The sequence below is a fragment of the Suricata suricatta genome, chromosome X, assembly GCF_006229205.1.
Source record: "Suricata suricatta isolate VVHF042 chromosome X, meerkat_22Aug2017_6uvM2_HiC, whole genome shotgun sequence".
Classification (NCBI taxonomy): Eukaryota; Metazoa; Chordata; class Mammalia; order Carnivora; family Herpestidae; genus Suricata; species Suricata suricatta.
In genome coordinates this window covers 38,867,549-38,892,577 of record NC_043717.1, presented here as the reverse complement: position 1 = coordinate 38,892,577, position 25,029 = coordinate 38,867,549, and the positions used below count along the sequence as shown (strand labels likewise).

General features: G+C 40.0%; 1 protein-coding gene and 1 pseudogene across 2 annotated transcripts in view; one reads left to right on the top strand and one right to left on the bottom strand.

The window, feature by feature from the left end:
* Positions 1-25,029, bottom strand: part of JADE3 (jade family PHD finger 3) — a 159,527-nt gene that overhangs the window by 119,931 nt on the left and 14,567 nt on the right. Inside the window, exons 1-2 of one of the 2 annotated variants that reach the window (XM_029930224.1) lie at positions 23,656-23,840; positions 23,293-23,350 (exon numbers count right to left, since the gene is read on the bottom strand). The gene's annotated coding sequence lies outside the window, so the exon portion shown is untranslated. Of the gene's footprint in view, positions 1-23,292; positions 23,351-23,655; positions 23,841-25,029 lie in introns of those variants that run through there. The other variant, XM_029930225.1, reaches the window with a different exon arrangement.
* LOC115283809 lies at positions 16,687-17,184 on the top strand (annotated as a pseudogene).

Genomic DNA, 25,029 nt, shown 5'->3' with positions numbered 1-25,029 from the left:
CAACATAACCCAATTTGTGGGCTACAGCTGAAGTAGTGCTTAGAGAGAAATTTATAGCATTAAATGCTCTTTTAGGGAGAAAAAACGGTCTCAAATAAACAATCTACACTTCTACCTTAGGGAACTAGAAAAACAAGAGCAAAATAAATCCAAAGCAATCAGAACAAGGAGATAATCTAGATAAAGCAGAAATCAATGAAGCTGAAAAACAACAGAGAAACAGAAAAACAACAAAGAATAATCAATGAAAACAAAAGCTGGTTCTTTGAAAAAAATCAATAAAATTGATAAACCTCTAGAAAGACTGAGAGAGAAAAGAAGAGAGAACACTCAAATTAGCCATATGAAGAATGAAAGAGGGGATTATCACCATAACTCTGCAAACACTTTAAGGACAATAAGGGGATATGAGGAATAACTCTATGCATATAAATTAGACAACTTAAGTGAAATGGGACTGATTGCTCAAAAATCACCAATAACCAAAATTCATTGGAGATGAAATAGATAACCCAAATAATGCCATATCTATTAAGGAAATTCAATTCACAGCTACAAATCTTTTTAAAAAGAAATACTCAGGCCCAGATGATTTCACTGGCAAATCTCAACAAACATTTCAAGAAAAAATAACACCAATTCTGCAAGATCTCTTCCAGGAAACAAGAGGAGGGAATCCTTCCCAATAAATTTTATCAAGCCCTGATATCAAACTCAGACAAATGCAATACAAATGAACATAGAATATAGATTCCCTCATGAATATAGAAATAAACATCCCCATCAAAATATTAGCAAATCTAACAGCAATATATAAACCCTACAACCAAGTGGAGTTTACCCTAGGAATGCAAGGCAGGTTCAATGTCTAAAAACCAATCAATGTAAATAACCATATTACATCTAAAAAAGAAAATCCACATGAGCATTTCTGCTGATGACAAAAGCATTTGTCAAAATTCAGCATGCACTCATAATAGAAACTCAGCAAACTAGAAATACGAGGTAACTTCCTCAACTGAATAAAAGAACTTAAAGATGACAGACTTGAGGGTGAAACAGGAGAAAAGAGGTTCTTTTTCACTACTCCTATTTAAAAAAAATTTTTTGGGGGTATAGCTGACATACAGTGTTATCTTACCACTCCTATTACATCATACTGGAAGTCCTGGCACACAGGGGTTCCTGGATGGCTGAGTTAGTGGAGCGTGGAACTCTTGATCTCGAGGTTGTGAGTTCAAGCCCAGGTTGGGTATAGAGACTACTTAAAAATAAAATCTTTAAAATGTCATAGGGGCCTCTGGGTGAACCAGTTGGTTAAGCGTTCAGTTCAGGTCATGATCTCACAGTCTTGAGATTGAGCCCCATGTGGGGCTCCACGCTTGGTGTGTAGCCTAAGATACTCTCCCTCGTTCTTTTTCTGCCCCTCCTCCACACTCTTTCTCAGGAAAAATGGGCATATAGATTAAAGGGAAAAAATGAAACTATTCCTACTCCTAAACATGATTTTTTTGCTTAGAATGTATCAGAGAATCAATCTATTTTTTTAAAATCCTTTAACAACCAGTTAGCAAGGGAGCAGGTATAAGGTCAATACAAAAATAAATCATATTTCTATGTGGTGACAATAAACAATTAGAAACTGAATACTTAAAAATATATATACAATAGTTCTAAAGAAATAAAATATTTAGGTAGATCTCTAACAAAACATGTACAGGATCTATATGCTGAAAACTACCAAAACACTAATAGAAGAAATAAAAGAAAATCTAAATAAATGGTAAAATAGACTATATTCATGTGGTGGAATGTTCAGCATATTAAAGATGTCAATCATCTCCAAATTCGTCAGATTCAGCATTAGATTTAAGCTTACTCCAATAAAAATCCCAGCAACAGTTTTTGTAAATACAGACAAGTTGATTCTAAGGTTTATAAAGAACAGCAAAAGAGCTAGAATAGCTAAAACAAATTTTAAAAATAGTTACAGAAACGACACTAATTGATTTTAAGGCTTACTATAAAGCTACAGTAATCAAGAAAGTAATACTGGTGAAGTGATAAAAACTGACAGATGGAACAAAACTGTTCAGGTATTGACCCACATAAATATAGGCAAGTGATGTTAGACAAAGGTGCAAAAACAATTTAAAGAAGGAAGCACAGTCTTTTGGACAAATGGTGCTGGAACTATAAGATATCCATATGTGAAAACAAGACCTCCACCTAAACTTTGCACCATATACAAAGATTAACTGGAAATAGGCATAAACCTAACTGTAAAACACAGAACTACAAACTTTTAGAAGAAAACAGGAGAAAATCTTCATGGCCCAGAATTAATAAAAGAGTACTTAAAAAAAATGATAAACTGGACTTCATCAAAATTAAAATCTTAATTGGTGAAGGATGCTGTTAAGAAAATGAAAAGCCCAGCCAAAGATGTAGAGAAAATATTTGTTAATAAATTATGTAACCAACAAAAGTTTTTTTATCCAGAGTATTTAAAAAAAACACAACCACTTCTCAAAACTCAACACTAAGAGGGATACCTGGATGGCTCAGTCAGAGGAGCATGTGACTCTTGATCTCAGGGTGGTGAGTTCAAGCCCCATGTTGGGTGTAGAGATTACTTAAAATAAATAAGTAAATATGGGGGGTCTGGCTGGCTCAAATGCTAGAGTGTACAACTCTTCATCTCAGGGTTGTGAATTCAAACCCCAATTAGGTGTAGAGATTACTTAAACATATTTAAAATATATATATAAATAAACTTTTAAAAATTAAAAAAAAAGCAAGAAAACAAACTACCAAATTTAAAAATGAGTAAAATACTTGAATAATCCTCTCAACAAATACTTGAGCAAAATACTTCTCCTTCTGATGTATTTAATAAAAGTCATCAATTTGAAGTCAGTCTGGCTTTTTAAAATTTTAAGTATAGGATCAATGCTCCTTCCAGCTACCTACACCCAAAGGCCAAAGGTGGCCCAAAGCATTATTTTTTTCAAAAAAACTTTAGAGTGAAATATTAAAGAACTCTGTTTTACTAATTGCCAGGAAAAAATGGGTTGAAAAAAATTTCCCCTACTGGTCCCATATCCTTAACCTACTCCACCCCCTCTTCTCTGGCATTTTAGAATTCTGGTTCAGAATTCCACTGCAGAGGATTCTCTGTGCCTCATGGAAAGCTGGCACGTCAATCTTTGTATGAAGGGGTACCAAACCTGGATATTTTCTGAATTTGAGTTTTTATTACAAGATACTTGTTTTTATGCCTCTTTCAATAAAATCGACAAGCTGATTCAGTTGTTAGTGAACCATGTTTTAACCTGTCCTTCCTGTCTCACATGATGTTTCAAATTTGTATATATTTAATACTCCATGGTCTTGTAGATAATTAAGGTTTCATTAATGTGAAAAAGATCCACTCTTTTGTTTGATTCTTTGGGTGCTAACAGGGCAGGCTGCAACCCTCCATTTGGGCTCACTCTGTTTTCCATTTTCATCCTGGACAACTGCAAATCAAGAATTGACTTGGAGTACCAGTGGAGCCTGCTTGAGGCGAGGGCAGGGGTAGTCAGGGCTGAGCAGTGCCTACAGCCTGCAACACACTGGGCATTTGCAGAATTTTTTATTTGATTATGCTGTTCAGTAGCGTGAAAAGGAAAGTGTTAAAATAAAACCTGTTACAGAAAAGGAGGCTCTATCAGAATGAGCCGCAGTATATTTTGCCAAAGCTATTAGATTTTTGAGGCAGCTGGTAGTTTATCAATTTTTATTGCTTCAATATAGTTATTTTATGGCCATTACTAGCAAAACTGGATTATAAGGAATAGTGTTTGTCAGGAAAGAAGGGCCCAGTGTGAGTCTGTTTGCTCTGGATCTCCTAAAACAAAGGTTCTTAATGTCATCCTCCTGGCTTATAAATAGAACAATAACCTGATAGGAAGGAACATCAGTTTCTCATTTTGTGAGAGCAGTTTCAGAAAGTCTTTCTGCAGTCTTTTGCAGAGGTATCCAGTGTTTTTCCTATGAGGACCTCTTCAGGTACCAGCATGATCACAAAGGTATTTCAGGTGCTGGTATAGCATGAAAACCAGCAATCAGTAGTGGATTTCAGGAACTTTTTATAGGATGGGGCATGATCCACAGGCAATGCTGTAGGATGTATCGGGCCTCCAAAATACAATTGTCAAAATTAAAAATGCAACTCCTACAAATACAGAGTGAACACATGTCAAAGACTACTTTATTTGTGAGGGAGCCAGGATAATTCAAAGAATATTTGAGAGGTTTTATATACACAAGTACTAAAATTTAAAAAATGCTATAGTAAGATGGCTAAATTGGACAGAAAAGTGGTTAATGTCTACAGGACAGTTTATCTGTACTCTCTGGGATTATTTCTTCTACCCAAAAGAACTTTCACATCTCTACACAACAAAAATCTTTTAAGTTAACATGTCACTTCCAAACACACAATCCCCCAGAAAACTAAATAATCCTTGGGTGGGCCTCTCACTGTTCCAGTATAACAGTTGGAAAGAACATTTGGCCATGTTTCTGTATTATTTTTAAATTTTAAATAATTTCTATTAACAGAGGGCTAATAGTTTATTTTATACCTGAGTATGTCTTTGTAAATAAAATTAAGGTTCTAGGGGACCAGTTTTTAGAATAGTGTGGTGGTACTTATATATTTTACTTTACCCAAGCATTCCAAAATATTTATTTACCTTTCAAACCAATCACAGGATCTTAGAAGCCATCTAAGATCCAGACATCTCCTCAGGCACGTATGTAGTCTTGACAGATGACCCTGAAGCATTTGCTCGCAAGGAGGAAGGAAGCTAGCGTGAGTGCTTATTAAGTGCACGTTTATTTTCAAAGGGTCAAATTCCTTTTCTCACAGTAACACATAACCTATATATTTAGCCACATTTGTCAAATAAATGGAATTATTCAGCATAATTGCCTTGAATTATACCTTAATTCTAAGAATTTATACACAGCATAATTTATCCTTCTTAATGTACAATTGCAAGTTCTGAAAAACACATACAGTTGTAATTACAACCACAAACAAGATATAGAGCAGTTCCCCACAATGAGATACCATCACTTATCAGTCAGAATGACTAGCATCAAAACGGCAAGAGATAACAAGTGTTGGCAAGGATGTGGGGGAATGACAGGGATGTGCACTACCAGTGGAAAGGTAAATTGGTGCAGCCACTGTGGAAAACATTATGGAGGTGTCTCAAAAAATTAAAAATAGAAATGCCAAAAGATTCAGTAATTCCTCTGTTGGATATTTACCCAAAGAAAACAAAAACACTGCTTTGAAAAGGTAAGTGCACTCCTATCTTTACGGCAGCATTATTACAATGGCCGAGAAATGGAAGCAACTCAAATGTTCACCCACAGACAAATGCGTAAAGATGTGGTACTCTTTAGCAGATGGTGCTGGGAGAACTGGACAGCAACATGCAGCAGAATGAAACTAGACCACTTTCTTATACCATACACAAAAATAAACCCAAAATGGATGAAGGACCTGAATGTGAGACAGGAAACCATCAAAACCCTAGTGGAGAAAGCAGGCAACACACTCTTTGACCTCAGTCCCAGCAATTTCCTACTTGACACATCTCCAAAGGCAAGGGAATTAAAAGCAAAAATGAACTACTGGGACCCCATCAAGACAAAAAGCTCTGCACTGCAAAAGAAACAATCAACAAAACTAAAAGGCAACTGATGGAATGGTAAAAGATATTTGCAAATGACATATCATATAAAGGGCTAGTATTCAAAAATCTAAAAAGAACTCACCAAACTCCACACCCGAAAAACAAATAATCCAGTGAAAAACTGAGAAGACATGAATAGACACTTTTCCAAAGAAGACATCCAAATGGCCAACAGACACATGAAAACAATGCTCAATGTCACTCATCATCAGGGAAATACATATCAAAGCCACACTGAGATACAACTTCACACTGGTCAGAGTGGCTAAAATGAACAAATCAGGAGACTATAGATGCTGGCCAGGATGTGGAGAAATGGGCACCCTCCTACACGGTTGGTGGGAATGTAAACTGGTGCAGCCACTCTGGAAAATGGTGTGGAGGCTCCTCAAAAAATTAAAAATAGAACTACCCATTGACCCAGCAATAACACTACTAGGAATTTACTCAAGGGATACAGGAGTGATGATGCATAGAGAGGGGCACATGTATCCCAATGTTTATAGCAGCGCTTTCAACAATAGCCAAATTATGGAAAGAATCTATATGTCCATCAATCGATGAATGGGTAAAGACATAGTTTATATATATAATGGAATACTACTTGGCAATGATAAATAAGTAAATCCTGCCATTTGCAGCAATGTGGATGAAGCTGGAAGGTATTATGCTAAGTGAAATAAGTCAGTTAGAGAAAGACAGATACCATATGTTTTCACTCATATGTGGATCTTGAGAAAATTAACCGAAGACCATGGGAGAGGGGAAGGGGAAAAATACAGTTACAAATGGGGGGGGCGCACAAACCACAAGAGACTCTTACATACATTGAACAAACTGAGGGTTGATAGGGGTGGGGGAGAGGGGAAAGTAGGTGATGGGTACTGAGGAGGGCACTTGTTGGGATGAGCACTGGGTGTTGTACAGAAGCCAATTTGACAGTAAATTATATTTAAAAACAATAATACTTAAATAAAAATAAATTTAAAAATTTTAAAGCAAAAAAAAAAGGTATGGTATATACAATGGAACATTATACAGCCATAAAAAAGAAGGAAATCCTGCCATGTGCAATAACATGGATGGACCTAGAGGGTATGATGTGAAGTGAAATTAAGTCAGTTAGAAAGACAAATACCATATGATTTCACACATATGTGGAATTTAAGAAACAAAACAAATGAGCAAACAGGAAAAAAAAAGACAAAACCCCCCACAAAATCCAGAGTCTTAAATACAGAGAAAAAACCAGTAGCTGCCAAAGGGGAAGTGGATAAGGGTCTGAGTGAAATAGATAAAAGGGATTAGGAGATAAAAATTTCCAGTTATCAAATAAATAAGTCACGGAAATGATAAGTACACTTTAGGGAATATAGTCAATAATATTGTAATAACACTGTATGGTAACAGATGGTGACTACACTTATTGTGATGAGCACTGAATAATACAAAGAATTGAATTACTATGTTGTACACCTGAAACTAATATAATATTATGTGTCAATTATACCTTAGTAATTTTTTTCACAAAACTTTTCTACAAAAAAGATATAGAACAGTTCCAAGCATAAATGCTTTTCAAATATCAATTAGTCAACAAGTACTTATTGACTACAGATATGTTCAGTCGTCACTGGTTAGGCTTTGGGGATAGCAGGAAAGTGTGAAAAGGCAGAAGTAAAGATTATGCCTGCCTCCAAAGAATTTTCACAGTCTAATCAATGAAGTATACACATGAACCAAGCACAAATTAGCAAACTACTAGGTAATAATCTGCATAGACGTGGGTTCTGGTATTGATACTGTCAACATATGACCTTAGTAAGCCATTTTTAATGTTTTTTTTTCTTATCTGGGCATTCCTTTCCTCATTCATAACTTGAAGGATTTGTCTGAGACAATCTCTTAGGTCTCTCCTAATTATAAACACATGTAAATCAGATATGAGAGTTAAGAGTGATGGTGGAAGGCTGGGAAGTTGAGAACAGCTTTATGGCATTCAGGCGGTCTATGGGTTGACCCTACCGTGTTAGTGAACAAGGATAAATGGTACGGGATGCAGCAATGAGCTGAGAGGTATGTATGCCCTGTCATGGGTTTGTGAAGGGAGCAAATGGATTGATGTTGGTCCTGTGGAGTACAGAAAAACTGCAAGGTGTTATTCTGGAAGACAATGTTGAGCCCAAGCTTTGAACTGTTTGAGTACCGGGGAGACACATGAAGGTTTGAAAGCTTACTTGTCTATTAAGTAGAGAGGGGAGTGACACCATGATGACAGTGATCCATAATAATCTCTTAAAGAAAACCTTCCATGGGCATGTCTTCTAGGCCCTGGGAATACAACACTACAAACCATGCCCTTTCAGTTATTGATTGCTGCAGAGTAAATCATCCCAAAACCTAGTGGCTTAAAATTACAACCATCTGATGTGCTCACAATGCTGTGGGTCAGCAATGTGCAGTAGAATCAGCTAGCTGGTTCTTCCGTTATTCTTTCCGAGGGTCCCTCATATGGCCAGTCATCTGGCAATGTGACTGGGACTCCTGTCTGCCTACACGTCTATTGGTTGGCTGCTGACTGGCCTCTCCTGCCACGTCATGTCTCCCTCCAGCAGGCTAGCTGGACTTCTTCATAAGATTGCTTCAGGGTTCCTAGAAAGCAAGGGGAAAGCTACAAGGCTTGAGACCTAGGCTCAGAAGTCATGCAGAACTACTCATGGTGCATTTTACTGGACAAAGCAAGTTACAAGAACAGCCCAGATTGAGGGAGTAGAGAAATAGACTCTATCTTGATGGGAGGGGCTGCAAAGTCACATATATACATAGATACATACATACAGAAATGAAAGGACTCTGTGGCCATTAGCCATTCTATCACACCATCCTCTTTGGGAAAATGAGTGCTGAGCACATTAAATCCTGTGGGCCTTCGAAGATGGAAGGAACCCCTGAGATTAAAAAAAAAAAAAAAAAGCTAAGCTTCTGAGTGGGTCCTGAGGAATGTACAGGATGGAACGAACCCAGAGGAATGTGTAGAACTTCAGGCAAAGGCAGTACACACAGTAGTGGCAGGATGACTCATGGTATGTTTAGATTCTAGTGAATGCATAGTTGGGTGGAATGGGTAGAGAAGAGGATTTGGAAAGTTAAGAGGCAAGGATGGTGGTAAAGGTTATGGTTGGATGTGGAAGAACTTAACTGCTAGGCTTTCAGGAATACAGACACTGCCCACCATGCAGTGAGCTGCAAGGAGTCACTGGTGGCCTGGTGGCAGGACTGGGAATGGTGGTACAGGGAAGAGGCTGTCAGGACCTGCATCTTCATGCACAGCAGTCTGGAAGGAAGGTGAACTGGATCTGGAGTATAATGCCACAGAGATCACGGCAAGAAAGCAGCCTAGAGACAGTTTCCCTAAAGACAAGTGCCTACATGGATTCTCTTCAAGGAGTTAAAGGGCATAACTGGAGCTTTTACAGCCAGGTTTAGAGGTATAAAAAGTGTTTATCCTGGATTTAGATTGGTTATCCCAGAGAGAGCTAAATTTAGGCTCATCTCTCTCTCTCTCTCTGCCTCTCTCTCTCTCTCTCTCTCTCTCTCTCTCACACACACACACACACACACACACACACACACACACACACACCCCTCTACTGTATAAGATACAAGTTTCATGAGAGACAAGTACAATACAACTGTTTACAATGCTTTGTCTACATTTGAAAAAAAATTCCCAGTGTAAATGGGAAAAGAACTATGGGGAGGGCTAGAAACCATGATGGAGCCAGAAAAGGGCTGCCTGCAGTGTTGACTGCAGTCCATACTACAGAGCCATACTCTGCCCAGGCAGACTAGAGAGCCACCCTTTTCACAGGGGGAGCATGGCTAAGCACCGGCTTTCTTTGGACAGTCACAAGATACATACTGATTTCCCAAACTATCACTTTCTGTAGGCCTTATGTGCCCATTAGAACATGTCACATGTAATTTTTAAACACAAAATGAGAGCAGATGTTTAGTTTGTTAATTAAATAGCAGGCAGAAATTCTCTTTCAGGTATTTGTGGGAGACAGGCTGTGGAGAATTTGAGGGTTTCCTAACACTCTGGGAAGAACAGTCTAGTTGTACGACTTTCAGGTCATTTATATATGGAACAGGTCACAGAGTAAGAAAGCATGGCACTGGGTGACAAAGTGAAAAGAAAAGACATGACTTAATGAGGAAATACGGAGTAAAAGATGGCATCCAAGTGAGCCAGTTTTGAGGCATGGGGGAGTCTCTTGCTGGGCTAGAATATGCAAGAAATGGCCCGGGCAGGATTGGCACGGCAAAGAGGGAAGGATGTTCCAATTGTGAGGAAAGGCTCCAGGTAAACCTGAGTGTTGGATGGTGGTGGTACTTGCGGAGGGGAAGCAGTGAGGACAGTTTAGAGATGACATCCTAGACTGTGTGCTCTTGACTTCTCGTTCCACCCAGTCAGCTCCCCTGAAATCCCAGGCGAGGAACTGTCCTCAGATGACAGACTGTGGCATGTGAATACATTACAAAACAACTGAACAGACAAGCAAAGTAAGGACATTTAGGTTCCGCTTTGCACATACTAGCTTTCATTGAGAGCATAGTAGGTGAATGCATAGGCCTTCATGTGTACCTCACAGGACAGGGAGTTCTCCAGGGGAAAACACATCCCCTTTGCCCTTGGTGCTTTCTCAGACTGAGCCAGACCATACTATAGAGCAGTTATGCAAGAAAGGGGCCTCTTGCATTTTCTAATGACACAGTGCTCTAGGGAGAGATTTACTCAGGCATGCCGAGTTTTGCAATTCTCTCCTCAAGACTGGGGAGGTTTCCTGTAAAAAGATGTGTTTCAAGATAGGATCTGAGAAATCACAGATGTCCCACATCATAGGGGCTCCAAGAAATCACGCCTCATCAGTGCCCTCAACAGTTACCTTTAAAAAAGTATAAAAATAACATTTTGTGATTATCCAAATTTCTTATTTTGTGGGGAGATACTCAGGTTTATATACTTGAGGAATGCCTAGCCTGGGGCTTGGTATACAGCAAGCACTAAATGAATGTTAGTTGATTTTTAGGTACTTTTTGCAGCTTATTCATTAAGTATAGCAACGTACTAAATTTTGGTGAACACGATTCTTTAATGTTGCGAGGGCAAGCAAAATCATCAAAAATGGGCATGCAGTCCAATCTTTGGATATTACATAGGATCCCATAACTATGGTCCTGAACTTTTTCACCACTAAAGGGAACTTTTAAAATTTCCCCTAGAGACAGCATTGCTTTGAAGGCTTGCCTACTAAACACATCACACTTATGGATTATTTAATTTCCCTATTTTAATTAAAGATGGATGTTTCTGACAAAGTTTCATTAAACATGAAATAATAATAATATTTAGTATGCCAGACATTGCTCAGCATGTTATCCTTAACATGCCATTAATTCCACACAACAATCCCAGTGGTTATCATCATTAACTTCATTTTATGAAAAGGAAACTGGGGCACATAGAGGTTAAACTCACTCAAGGTTGCATTAACTAGTAAGAACCAAAATCATGATTCAAACAACTTGGGTCTCCAATACTGTATCCATTCTAGCATTAAAGCTCCAGCACACTAGTTTTACCATGAACATTAGTATAATTCTACCAATCTCACACTCAGGCATTTACCCTAAAAAAATGCAAATGTATGTGCAAACACTTGCACATGAATTCTTATGGCAGTTCTAATTATAATTAGCAAAAACTGGTAACAATCCAAATGTGGTACATTTCTACAATGGAATGCAACTCAAAAATAAAAAAGGAACCAACTATTGATATACACGCTTGGATGAATCTCAAAAGCATTACGGTGAGTTTTGAAAAAAAAGCCAAACTCAAAAGATTACATTCAGTCTGACTCCATTTATACGACATCCTCAAAGTGATAAAATTAGGAATAGAGCACAGATCAGTGGTTGCCAAGGGGTGGGGTGGGAAAAGTGTGACTGAGGAGGTAACACAAAGGAGTTTCCTGGGGTGATAAACCGGTTTTGTACCTGGATTATGATGGTGGTTACACTGATCTATACATGTATCAAAATCCATATGACTATGTATATCCCCCAAAAGTCAATTTTACTGGATAACAATTAAAGAAGATAATAGGCCATCTTCTTTTTGGTCAATACTAATTTCTGTGTTTTCCATTTACTCATAATACAGTTCTACCTGTGACTAACAGTAGTTCTCAGATTTAAAAATTAAGAGTTACACTACAAAATGAAGGAAAGAACCGTTATCAGGCCACTTGTCCAAACTGAATGATGTGCTATCCCTTTAAATAAACATTCCTTAAAAGTTAAATGAATTTGTGTGCTTAGTCTCTTAAAAATACATATATTTCAGTAAATTATTAGATGGCTTATCTAAGTAATTTGCATAGTAAAACAAAAATAAGTAATCAAAATTAACCCTGGGAAGGACAATGTGATGAAATGAGGATGTTATAAGGATGACACGGGCAATCATGGCTCTTTCTACAACTCTTCCATTTTTACTAGAATGCATCTCTAGTATATATCTAGTATAACTAAAAACAGAATTAAAAAAAATTTTTAAATCCTTCTAGATTGAAATGGAGATACTTCCCAAGGTGCAATATCCTTCCATCCAAAGGGTTTCCATTGCCTTTGAGAACCTCTTGGGTACTCCATTTACCAGGCCACGCTTGTATTCTATTCAACACCTACTGCCTCACTCATAGCACAGTGGGCACTTAAATATCTGCTAAACTGAACTGTACCTGGAAATGTGGGGAATAAAAATGACAAACACATAGTTACTAAAAAAAAAAAAAAAACCTATACTGTAAAAAGACCAAATCAAGCTCTACTTTTGAAATGAGGTAAATTATTTGACTGCTAAAGATGCCCTCGATAATTACAAAGGCATATATAGAATTCTGAAAGAGAACAAGACAAACATAGAACAACATACTGCCAGTGGTGTAGGGGTTTTCTTTTAATGTTTATTTTTGAGAGAGTGAGCACATGGAGGGGTGAGAAACAGGGAGACAGAGGATCCCAGGTGGGCTCTGCCCTGACCACACAGAGCCTGATGTGAGGCTCAAACCCTCAAACTGTGAGATCACAGCCTGAGCTGAAGTTGGATGCTTAACCAACTGAGCCACCCAGGCGCCCCCTTAAAGCCTAAAATACGCTTCAGAACTCAAACAAGAATCAATTATTCTTGGCTCCCTAGCCATAAAACCAGAACATGCAGAGGTGAGAAAAAGAAAGGAAAAACTAACCTGTACTGAGTTTCTATGGCCCCTACACTGCATTAGACATTTATATGGATTAAAACTTATTTTAAGACTCAGGTTTCAGCCTTCATTCTCACCATTACGAGAAAGAAGCTAGACAAACTGAAAAAACCAATGACTCTTCTTGGACCTATCAAAGAACTAAGTACAGGCCAAACCACCATCCGAATATTTGAAGAGACAGATGCCTGCAGGAAGACATAGGATCAGAGCATGTAAACTGGTAGGAAGATGAAACCAGAAATCCTAACAAATTACCGAAGGCCAGAGTATGGAATGTTATGAGAATATGAAGCTCCTAGGCTCCACATGGGGTGGAGGAATTCCCATCCTCTTACAAGTTTTTCCTACAGGAATCCCACCAGGCTCTTAGAGAACGAATCAGGGAAAAGCCCAGAGAAAGCTCCCATCCTGGTGCTGGTTGGCTGAGGAAAACAACACCCACTGTGAAATCCACCCAGACCCTTTTCCTTTATCTCCAGTACAGAACAAAAGGCTTAATCTGTAGGGGGAAGGGCATAAAACCCTCAGCTTAAGGATACTGGTGGATACTCACTGCTGCTGGGGAAGAGGAAGACAGGAAAAAGAAAAAGAAGCTTCACCCCTGGAGGACGGACAAGCAGGCATTCTTGTACAGGACATACTCATGACCCAGGCTCCAATACCTGCCTAAGTCTGAGATTTAATCAAGTCATCAGAAAACTCCCTCCTCCCCCACCATCCACCACCTGGCAAACCAGCTATGTGGTTAGTAACAGTGGAATACAAGTGGGAGGGCTAATAGAGAGCTCTTGGGAAACAGCACAAAGGAAAAACCCAAAGCCAAGCAGGAGTCAAAAAGAAGGTATCACTAGAGGAGTCAGAAATCTCTGGTGCCCTACCAAAACCAAACATCAAACATGAGCCAACTCCTGACTCGCTTAACTCAAATCCCCACAGTAGAGTCCTAGCAGAAGAACATCTGTGTTCTTCTCCAAACATAACAAATATTTACCTCAGTATCTACTGCCCATGTTCAGTTTCAACAGCTTTCAACAGCTTTTCAGCCACGTTCAGCTTTTATTAAAGCAATCATCACATTTAGACTCAATATGAATACAGATGTTGAAACTATCTGGAATGAAAATTGAAAGAATTATGATTAATATATTAAAGACTCTAATGGTTGCATGGTTGGCAACATGCAAGACCAGATGCAAAAAAGACAGAAAGTGTAAGAAAGAAATCAAAATGCTAGAAATAAAAAAGTAAAAAAAAAAAAAAGCCAACATGCTCAAAAAAAGGGAAAAAACCCCAACATGCTAAACAGATTAGACACAGTCAAGGAAAGAATCTGTGAGCACAGCAATCAAGTTTATTGGTCAGATTAATAAAACTAAAATAAAAAGAGACAAGAGAGTTAAAAAATAGAACACAGCATACAAGGACTATGGGAAAATATCAAACAGTATAACATACTTGTAAACTGGAATTCCAGAGGAATAAAAAAAGAGAGAATGGAGTACAAGCATGATTTGAAAAAATAATGACTGAGAACTCTCCAAAATTAATGACAGATAACAATCCACAGATACAAGAAGCTCAGATGAACACCAAACAGGATAAATATGACAAAATTTAAAAAAAAAGCCATATCTAGGCAAAGTCTAAGAGCCTGAAGGCAGTCAGAGGAAAAAAGACACATTAACTATAGAGAGAAACAAGACAAAAATTACAGCTGACTTACCAGAAACCATGCAAGCAAGGCAACGGTGGAGTAATATATTGCAAAGGAAAAGAATGGTCAACTCAGAATTCCATATCCCACCAAAATGCCCTTCAGAAGTGAGGAAACAAAGACTCTCAAAAGCAAAGAATTTGCTGTCAGCAGACCTGGCACAAAAGGAACATTAAGAAAAAATTCTTCAGGCAGAAAATTATGATTAAGGTAGGGGCTTGGAGGAGGTAGGAGCATAAAGAAATGAAGAACATTGGAAAAGTAATAAATGAAGGTTGAGTATAATATTTTGTTTTCAGAATGTTTGAAAAGCCAATTTTCAAGACACCAGCCAAGGGCCAATCTTCTAAGGCCTGCTAAAGGTAACAAGTAGCATTGGGACTGCTATGGGTTCGAGCCTTGCATCCGGATCTGTGCTGACAGCTCAGAGCCTGGAGCCTGCTTCAGATTCTGTGTCTCCCTCTCTCTCTGCTCCTCCCTTGTTCGCACTCTGTCTCTCTCTCAAAAATAAACAATGAAAAAAATTTTTTAAAGGCCTACTAAACAGCTATAGTAATCAAGACAGTACGTTAATAGCACAATAATAGATACACAGATCAACACAACAGAATAGAGAGCCCAGAAACAGACCCACATAAGCATAGTCACATTTCTGACACAGGTGCAAAAGCAATATTAATGGAGAAAGGATAGTCTTTGCAACAAATATTCTGGAACTCCTGGACATCCATATGCAGGAAAATGAAACTTGACACACACCTAATCTGGTAGGAATGCAAAATGGTAGACCACTTTGGAAGACAGTTTGAGAGTTTCTTATAAAAACTCAGGAAAAAAAAAAGATTGTGCTAGGACTGGAAAAAAAAATAAAAGTAGACTGTGGAAAAAAAAAAAGAAAGAAAGGGAGAATACTGCCAACTTAACTATCAAAGGCTACTCATCAAATGTAAGGTATACCTCTAATTTCAGAGATGTTAAAATGGACATTTTATAACCAATATAATGCAATAAATTTTTTAAGGCTGAATCAAAAAAAAAAAAAACAACTCAGCAGTCCCACTCTTAGGTTATTTACCCAAATGAACTGAAAACTTAGGTTTCGCAAAAAAAAAAAATCTGTATGCTAATGTTTACTGCAGCTTTATTCATGATCACCAAGAAACTGGAAGTAGCCAAGTCATCCTTTAACAGGTAACTGTACGAACTGTGGTACATCCATACAATGGAATACTATTCCATAATAGAAAGAAACAGGCTAGGGGCACCTGGGTGGCTCAGTCAGTTAAGCATCCAACTTCAGCTCAGGTCATGATCCCATGGTTCATGGGTTCGAGCCCCACGTCGGGTTCTGTGCTGACAGCTAGCTCAGAGCCTGGAGCCTGTCTTTGGATTCTGTGTCTCCCTCTCTTGCTGACCCTCCCCTGCTCGCGCTCTCTGTGTCTCTCAAAAATAAATAAAAAAACATAAGAAAAGGAAAAGGCTATTAATTCACATGAAATGGATGAATCAAGTAAAAGAAGCCAGACCAAAAAAGGCTACATATTGTATGATTCCACTCATAAGAAATTCTGGAAAAGGCAGGACTTCAGCTAAAAATTCAGAAGTACACTATTCAGAGGCATTTCTATGAAACAAAACTGACTGGATATGTATATTTTTCTAACAGCAATAGCTGTTGGGAGGGAGTCCATGGAAGTTCACATCACCATCACCATATACCATCTCTTTTTAAAATAAATGTATTTTGTTTTTAAAATAGGGTAATGTATCCACATGGCTTAAAGTTCAAAAGGAACTTTTTCACTTTCAGCTTGGAGGAAGTGAAGGTATAGTCTCTTCGGTCCTCCCAAATCTGGGTTCTCTGACACCAGCCACCTTTACCATGCCGCCTAAGTTTGACCCCAAGAAGATTGCAGCTGTGTACCTAAGGTGCACCGGTGGGGAAGTCAGTGCTTTGTCTGTCCCGGTTGCAAAGACTGGCCCCCTGGGTCTGTCTCCAAAAAAGGTTGGTGATGACATTATCCAGGCAACCAGAGATTGTGAGGGTCTGAAGATTACAGTGAAAATGACCATTCAGAACAGACAGGCCCAGACTGAAGTGGTACCTTCTGCCTCTGCCCTGACTATCAAAGCCCTTAAGGAACTGTCAAGAGACAGAAAGAAGCAGAAAAACATTAAGCACAGTGGAAATATCACTTTTCATGAGATTGTAAACCTTGCCCAACGGATGCAGCACCAGTCTTTAGCCAGAGAACTCTCTGGAACCATTAAAGAGATCCTGGGGCCTGCCCAATCTGTGGTCTGCAATGTTGAAGGCTGCCACCCTCATGATATCACAGATAACACCAACAGTGGTGCAGTGCAATGCCCAGGTAGTTAAGAACTATGAAAGAAAATATTTCAATAAAGAAGGGGGAGGAGGAGGGAGAGAAGGGGGTGATGATCATGGTGGGGGGCACTTGTGGGGAGAAGCATTGGGTGTTATATGGAATCCAATTTGAAAATAAACTATTAAAAAAAAGAATCATTTGACAGCCAAAAAGAAAAAAAAAGTCAAAAGGTGTACACAAAAGTTTACGCAGTGAAGAGTCTTCCTCCAACCCTCTACCCTGGCTATATATGCCCTAAAGCTGTCAGTATCTTGAACACTTTTCCAAAAATAAATTTTATGTCCAAGTAAGCAAAAGTGTACATATTATACAGTACATATTATTGCTCCAGTAGCTATCACAAATGGTAGCATACAATATACACTGCTCTGTTTCCTGTTCTTACTTTTGTACACCCTAGAGATCATACAATATCAGTGTAATATTCTGTAATAACCAAGCCTTGATCAATACTTAGAATATTACCAATATTTTGCTCTCATAAGCAATGCTCCAAGTAATATGCAAATATCTGTTGAATAAATTCTTGGACATGTTTGCTGGGTCAAATGATATATGCATTTATAATTTTGATGGCTATTTTCTTTTTTATTTTTATTTTTAATGTTTTATTTATTTTTGATACAGAGAGAGACAGAGCATGAGAGGGGAAGGGCAGAGAGAGAAGGAGACACAGAATCGAAAGCAGGCTCCAGGCTCTGAGCTAGCTGTCAGCACAGAGCCTGATGCGGGGCTCGAACCCACGAACGTGAGATCTGACCTGAGCCAAAGCCAGAAGCTTAACCGACTGAGCCACCCAGGCGCCCCTGATGGCTATTTTCAAGTCACTGACTTTTAAAATGTCAGGATTTTCCGTTTTTTATTTTTATCCTAGAAGGAAAGAAAGGAAGCTAAGATTCTATCACCAGGCAATTTTCTGGAGGAATGTATACCGCTAAGATATACAAAATTGAGCCTTCTCCTCAGTTTCCCACACATGCTTCCTAGGGTCTAGTTGCATTTTCATGTAATATATTTCAGGCCACAAGCTGGTTTGCAAAGCCTATTTCAGTTACGTGAAAGGTGTTAGTTACTCCAGAAAACTTCACAAAGGCCAAAGGCTGATGCCCCAAATTGCTGGTCACTGATCACTCACTTCATATCATAATACAGGATTCTTCACTGCAACCACAAGGAAGACTTTAAAATCTTTTTTTAAATGTTTATTTATTTTTGAGAAAGAGAGAGAGAGAAAGAAAACGAATAAGTGGGGGAAGGGCAGAGAGAGAGAAAGACACACAGAATCCGAAGCAGGCTCTGAGCTGTCAGCACAGAGCCCTAAGCAGGGCTTGAACCCACAAACCTCGAGATCATGACCTGAGCCAGAGTTGGAAGCTGAACTGACTGAACCACCCAGGCACCCAGAAGACTTTAAAATCTTGACCAAATAAAAAACACCTACAGAGAATCCTTTGTCTTTATTATAATGCCCGCATAAGGATTTCTTCTCAGGTAAAAACTATAAATCACATAAAGGTTATAAGGAAAGGCTGCAAATGTTCCTCTCATCTTTCAGGCAGTGATGGATTTCTAATTAACTATCTTTTTGCTTAACTACAAAATGCAGTACAGCCTAGTACACTAAGTTTTTTTTGTGAGAAAGCTTGAACAGGAGGCTAAGGAAACCCATGAACTCCTTTGTTAATAGCTACACAAAATCAGTGCACAGTCAAGCCAATCACGAGACTATTTACATCCAGAGCACACTGTCTCCCTTCGGTTTCCTTTTGGAAAAAACATCACTCAGCTCCACACTCAGCAGAAGAAAAGATGACACAATCATATTACTTAGTCTCCAGACTACACTATGTTTAGAAATGAGTGTTTAACAAGATTTATCAAAACAAAAGTGGTTACATTAATAATTATTATGCATTACTGTAGTAATGGCTCCCAGGTTTTTTTTTGCATCTCCTTGTATTTGCACCTTTAATTTTTATAAGTTTATTTATTTATTTTGAGAGATAGAGAGATCACATGTGTGAGCAGGGGAGGGGCAGAGAGAGAGGGAGAGAGAATCCCATGCAGGCTTTGCACTGTCAGCATAGAACTCCATGTGGGGCTCAAGCTCAGGAACCATGAGCTCATGACCCGAGCTGAAATCAAGAATCGAATGCTTAACCAACTGAGCCAGCGAGGTGCCCCATATTTGCACCTTTAGATGGTTCCCTCCCACTCTGACTCAGGGCTTAGCCAAGGAAGCACTTCCCTACTTTGGCTGATGGGATGATACAAAACGTGCCATTAAGCCCACACTTGAGGAGTGCCTGTGCACTGGTGCTTGCTCTTGCTGGCCACTCTTTGTGCTTTTGAGGCCATGATGTTAACAAATCCAGACCAGCCAGCCGAAGGAGAGACCACTGGGAGTGGAGATGAGGCATCCTTGCTTAGGGCCTCCTAGACCAATCGGCCTGACAAGCACCAGATGTGTGAGCAAGGCCAGCCTAGATCATCCAACCACCAGCTAGCCACCCTCCCTAACCCCCAAAAGCTAACTGACACAGGCTACTTCAATGTATGTATGTTTGCGGTTTGATACATATGGAAAGGGGAAGAGAACACTGGCTTTCCTCCTGTGAAGTTCATTCTGCACATAAGTAATAGTTTCAAACAGAAAAACCTGCAGTACCTGGATGAGAATAAATAAATATATAAGTACTGAAAAACTGTCTAAGTCTTCCCAGATTCTCACAAATGTGCTGTCTGCCATCACAGATGGCACACACACCAAAAAAACAAAAAGCATTAAAAATTTCCATTTAGTCACTGAAGCATCTTTATCATGATATATTTAAACCAAAGTCTTATACTCAACAGTTCCATTTCTAACACTGAACGACAACTCAGGTTTCCAGGAATGACTTCTCCCAATTTTACTTTTTCCCCCATTTGACCGGGCTCAGTGAAAGCCAAAAGCCCTCTCCCAATGCAAACTTCAAAGCATCAGATATAAAAACCTAAATAAACCCTCTAGAAACATTCTGCAGGACTAGCTTCTTCTGGCACCACAGCAACTCTTTTTAGCCATGTTAATGGTGGGCAGTAGAAACTGTTTAAGATCTACACATTTGAGCCAGAAACACTGCTTCCATTGGATCACAAAGTGGGACACTGAAGGGGAAATGACTTTAAGCTACTTTTGTTTAGGCCTCACTAGATTCTTTTCTGGATTACACATGCCATGCCACACCCCCCTCCCCCAACACACCCTGTATGGTTTAAGGTGAAAGACACCTTCCAGCAGCCTCCCATTGCCCATGGAATAAAACACAAGCTCCTTAATGAGGTCCCATAAGGCCCTGTCAATCTCCCCCTGCCTACCTCATCTCTCCTTCCCCAGGCCCTAGCCAAACCTCTGTGGATCCTTTCCACATTTCTCTCTCACCTCAGTGTCCTCACAACACCTGGTGTTCCCTTGGTCTGGCAACCCCTTCTCCCTCTTACTTTGCTTATTCCTGCTTATTCAGGGTCCAGGGAATGCTAGTCTCCCTTACAAAAGCATTCTACCTCTTACTTGCTGTGTGACCAGGGACAAGTTACCTTTGCCTCACACCTCACAGAGATATCCTATATCAGGTACCTTAGCACAGTGCTCAGTACACAGGGAATGGCTGACAAATCATAGCTGCTGTTATTATCCCTTATAGTGATCTCCATCACAGCTCTCAGTACAATTAGCAATTACATATATATTTGTAGGGAAAATAGAAACATTCGTCTGTATCCTACTTTAATATCTAATACTGCTCATGCTATTTCCCCACATACTGCATTTTTTGCAGGGGTGGGGGGGGAGATAAAATGAATGATTACAGAGCAATTTTGCCCTCAATGAATTATTACCTTGGAGATGTGGTTAGGCAGATGAAGAAACTGAGGCACAGAGAAGTACCAGCCAAGATCAAGTGGTAGATTCGAATCTAAGCTGTACTGACCCCATATCCTGTATATACAGGCTGGGTATATCTACAACACCAAAGGCTTCCCTAACTCATAGACCTTGTTATCTAAGAGCAGCAAGCCTCAGAGAAGACGGATCTTTACATTCTATTCCCAGGTATCTACTCTTTGGAACCTTAACCAGTCTGGTGTTTAAGCACTTCCTGTAAACTCCTTCAACAGAACTCTCCTCCCCATTCCCCTTGATAGATTTCCTTCTTCCTTTACATTGGATGTTGAACTCTTAGTGGGATGAGTTATCTATCACCTCTAATACCCCCTAACAAATAGGAAGCACTTAACACATGTTTGCTGAATGAATTAAATGACAACGTTGAAGAATACATTACGGCTGCAAAGCTGAGAAGCAATGGGGTGGATTTTCCTAACAATTTTGAAGTTTGGCATAGTTGGGAACAAACTTGACATGAATGATGACAAAAGTAGAGTTTATTGTGACCACTTTTACAACTGATAATGATTTCTAAATGTAGAACTAGAGACTGATTTCACATGACTCACACATATGACCTTTACAGCTAGAGGGAGACTTCTCTCTACCTCTGAGGCCCCGTACCACCACCAAATTTCTGCTATACTCCACAGCTACACCTGAGCCACCCTTCAGAACAGGATGCCCCTGACAACTGCCAATCTCTCAATGTTACTTTCAAATGGTTTAGAAAAAGCAAATGAGAAAGCAAGTAGGAGCAAACTTTCAGTAATTAGTGACCTTGGGTAAAGGAAATACAGGAGTCCTTTGTACTCTTCTTGCAACATTTCTGTAATTATAATCAAAATAAGAAGCTTTTAAAATCTCAGAAAGAACTGTCCCAGGAGATTCCCACATACAAGGTCTGGTGTACTGGCCATGCTGATACCATATTCTCTTGTCAGCTATTCCAAAAAGCACATTCCAGGCTTGGATTTCCTTGCCTGTCAGCCAACATCAACGGACAAGGAACTCTTTGGGTAGCAGAGCTCAGCTATGGCCTCTGGGTTGTGACGGAGATTAAATTATTTACTGCTCAAGAGTATTAATGAACGCATGGGTATCTCCTATTGGTCAAAACCCCAGTACCATTTCCCCACACTAGGCCCCCTACATACTTTCTTCAGTTGACTGCCTTCTGAGTTACTTTTCCCAAGCTTAGCCATGGGGTTAGGCAAATTCTCCCCAGGACCCTTCTTTCTGTCTCCTAAGAGAACCACAGAGGCAGTTCTGATGGTAAGAGCTTTACTGCTATTGTCTATGGAGAGACTTACAAGGAGGAGGCAAAAATAACGATGGGGGAGGCACAAGTATTTCAGAAAACTGAATGTGGTAGTTACTTGGTCTGCAAAGACCATTTGCTAGCACCTTTTTATTCACTAATTATTTTTACCCATTCATCCTAGACTCTTCCCACAAGCCAGAATGCTGCAGCTTTCCCAGCCACTATAACTGAACAAAAGGGAGAAACTTCTAAACCACTCAAGTGTCCCCATATTAGCCACTTCAGAAGAGTGACAGATGGATGTCACCCAACATTCATCCCTCACCTATAAGGTGAGGTAAGTTATTCCCTGATGAGAGATTTTTTTAAAGGTTTTAAATTTTATTTGGGGGCTTAGAAGGAGAGGGAGGGAAAGGGGGGAGGGGGAGAGAGGGGGAGGGAGTGGAAAGGGAGAGAGGGGAAGGGGGAGGGAGAAAGAGGAAGGGAAGGGGGAGAGAGAGGGGGGAGGGAGAGAGGGGGGAGGGAGAGAGGGGGTGAGGAAAAGAGAGAGAGAATCTTAAACAGGTTCCACTCTCAGCATGGAGCCCAATGCAGGGCTTGATCCCACAATCCGGAGATCATGACCTAAGTCAAAATCAAGAGTCAGATGTTCAACCGATTGAGCCAGCCAGGCATCCCAAAAGTGTTTTTTTTTTTTTTAATGTAAGCCAGCATATGATCTCTACCTTCCTCAGACATATCCTGTTTTGTAATAACGTCCATAAGGAGGTAGGTGCATTTATCCTATGATAATAGCAGCCTCTGTAATCCCGGATCAAGGCTTGTAAGAGCCCTCTGTAGTGCACCACGCCTTCACAAACCCCCGATGCCTCCAGCCTCCCCCACTGCCCCCCAAATACTTGCCTAGTTTTCCAGTCAGGCCTCAAAGTAGTGGGCAAAAAGACGAAATAGACTGGTGAAGCTGAGGAGAGAAATGTAATGTTACGGTTGATGAACACAAGGGAAGGAAAAGACAAGCATTATCAAAGGATCATACCCAACCCACTGGCTTCATGTCTTCATTCTTTATTTTTAGGTTCACTAACCCATCCGTCTCAACCATGATGAGAGCCCTGCGGCAAAACTTGTCCCTCTTCTCGGAACCTCATGTACAGGCCATAAGGTGGGACACGGGCACCCCTAAGGCTGCTTCCAAGTTACCCCTGGCTCGCAGCAGATCACAAACACCTCAGAAGGAGTGGAGGGGCTTTCTCCACTTTCTCTTACCTGTGGCCAAGATTCACAGGCTCCTCAAAGTGAGAAGGCACTCACCACACCGCGAAGGCATAGCTAGAGGACTCAGGGAGGAGGGAAACAGAACGTGTGGGCTCTAGAACCAGACCTGCATCCCCGAGTATTCCAGAGTTGACTGGATGAAAAATGCTAGGAGCTGTTTCAAGGGAACAATACTGGGTTAAGAACTCTGCTCTAACAAACAAAGCTGCAGAGAAGAGCACAGCTAAAGAAAAGGTGGCAATGATGACAGCTAATGCTGAGAAGTACATCCCAAAAATCTCATGTAATCCCTTCACCCCTTTGAAGAGAGGTATTATCTTTTACAATTCAAGTATTTCAGCTCAGGGCTCACTTTAAACGAAAAAAGAAAACGATATGCTATAGAGGTAAAATGCTCGCAGGCTAAACAAAAAAGAAAAAAATTCTAATTTCACCTATCCGGAGAGTAACCACACGATGCTATAAAAGCACGAAAACTAGGTATTCAAAGGGTACAGGGGCAGGGGTCCACATTCCCATTGTTTACAGATGTTATGAAAATATTAAATTAAATAAAACACAATGCTTTGTTCAGACCGGCTACTTTCTCACCCTCACCACCACTCCGACAAAAAGTGGCTTCAGGGAAGGTATTTAAGAGAACTACTCTGGGAAAGTGGATTCTGAGTTGCTTAAACTGAGCCAAGACGTTGTGCAACCAGTCTTTACCTAAATTATTTTCCATTACTTTCCGAGTTTAGAGAGACGCAGACAGTTATCTTTACCGGACTGAATACAGAGAATGAGGTCGCCTTTCCCTCTAGGCCACTGAAATCACCACCAACACGGTTTTGATTTCTTATACAATCAGACGGCGTCCGGAGTGGGGGGTGGGGGACGGGGATCCCATCCTCAGTTTCGCAGATAAACGGTTCTCACATCAAAAAAAAAACCTTGCGCACATCTGAGGCCATGATTTCCTAGCAACTCAGAAAAGTCAGAGAAGCGGCCAAACAAGTTTCTTGCCAAATGCCTGGGAACTACATATGTCCCAGGGCTACACAATGATACCAACTTTTAAACATGCCTTCGCATACCACCATTATGGTCACTCACTCGCGATCCCGCCCCCCTCCCCCAAACTCTCCTCCTCACAAATAATAAACGCAGGTTGCCCTGCGCAATTTAAAGCCAGACTTCACCGAAGCCAGTGGCTCTGAAAAGCGAGAGAAAAAAGATTGGAGGGAGGCTCGCTCTCTCCCTTTTTAAATCGATCGCCCCACGGCCCAGGGAATAAAACCAACTCGATCGCTGGAGAAAAGTTAACTTTGCCGGGCCCAGCGGTGGGAAAATTTTCCCGTAAGATTCGCAAAGCCCTCACGCTTT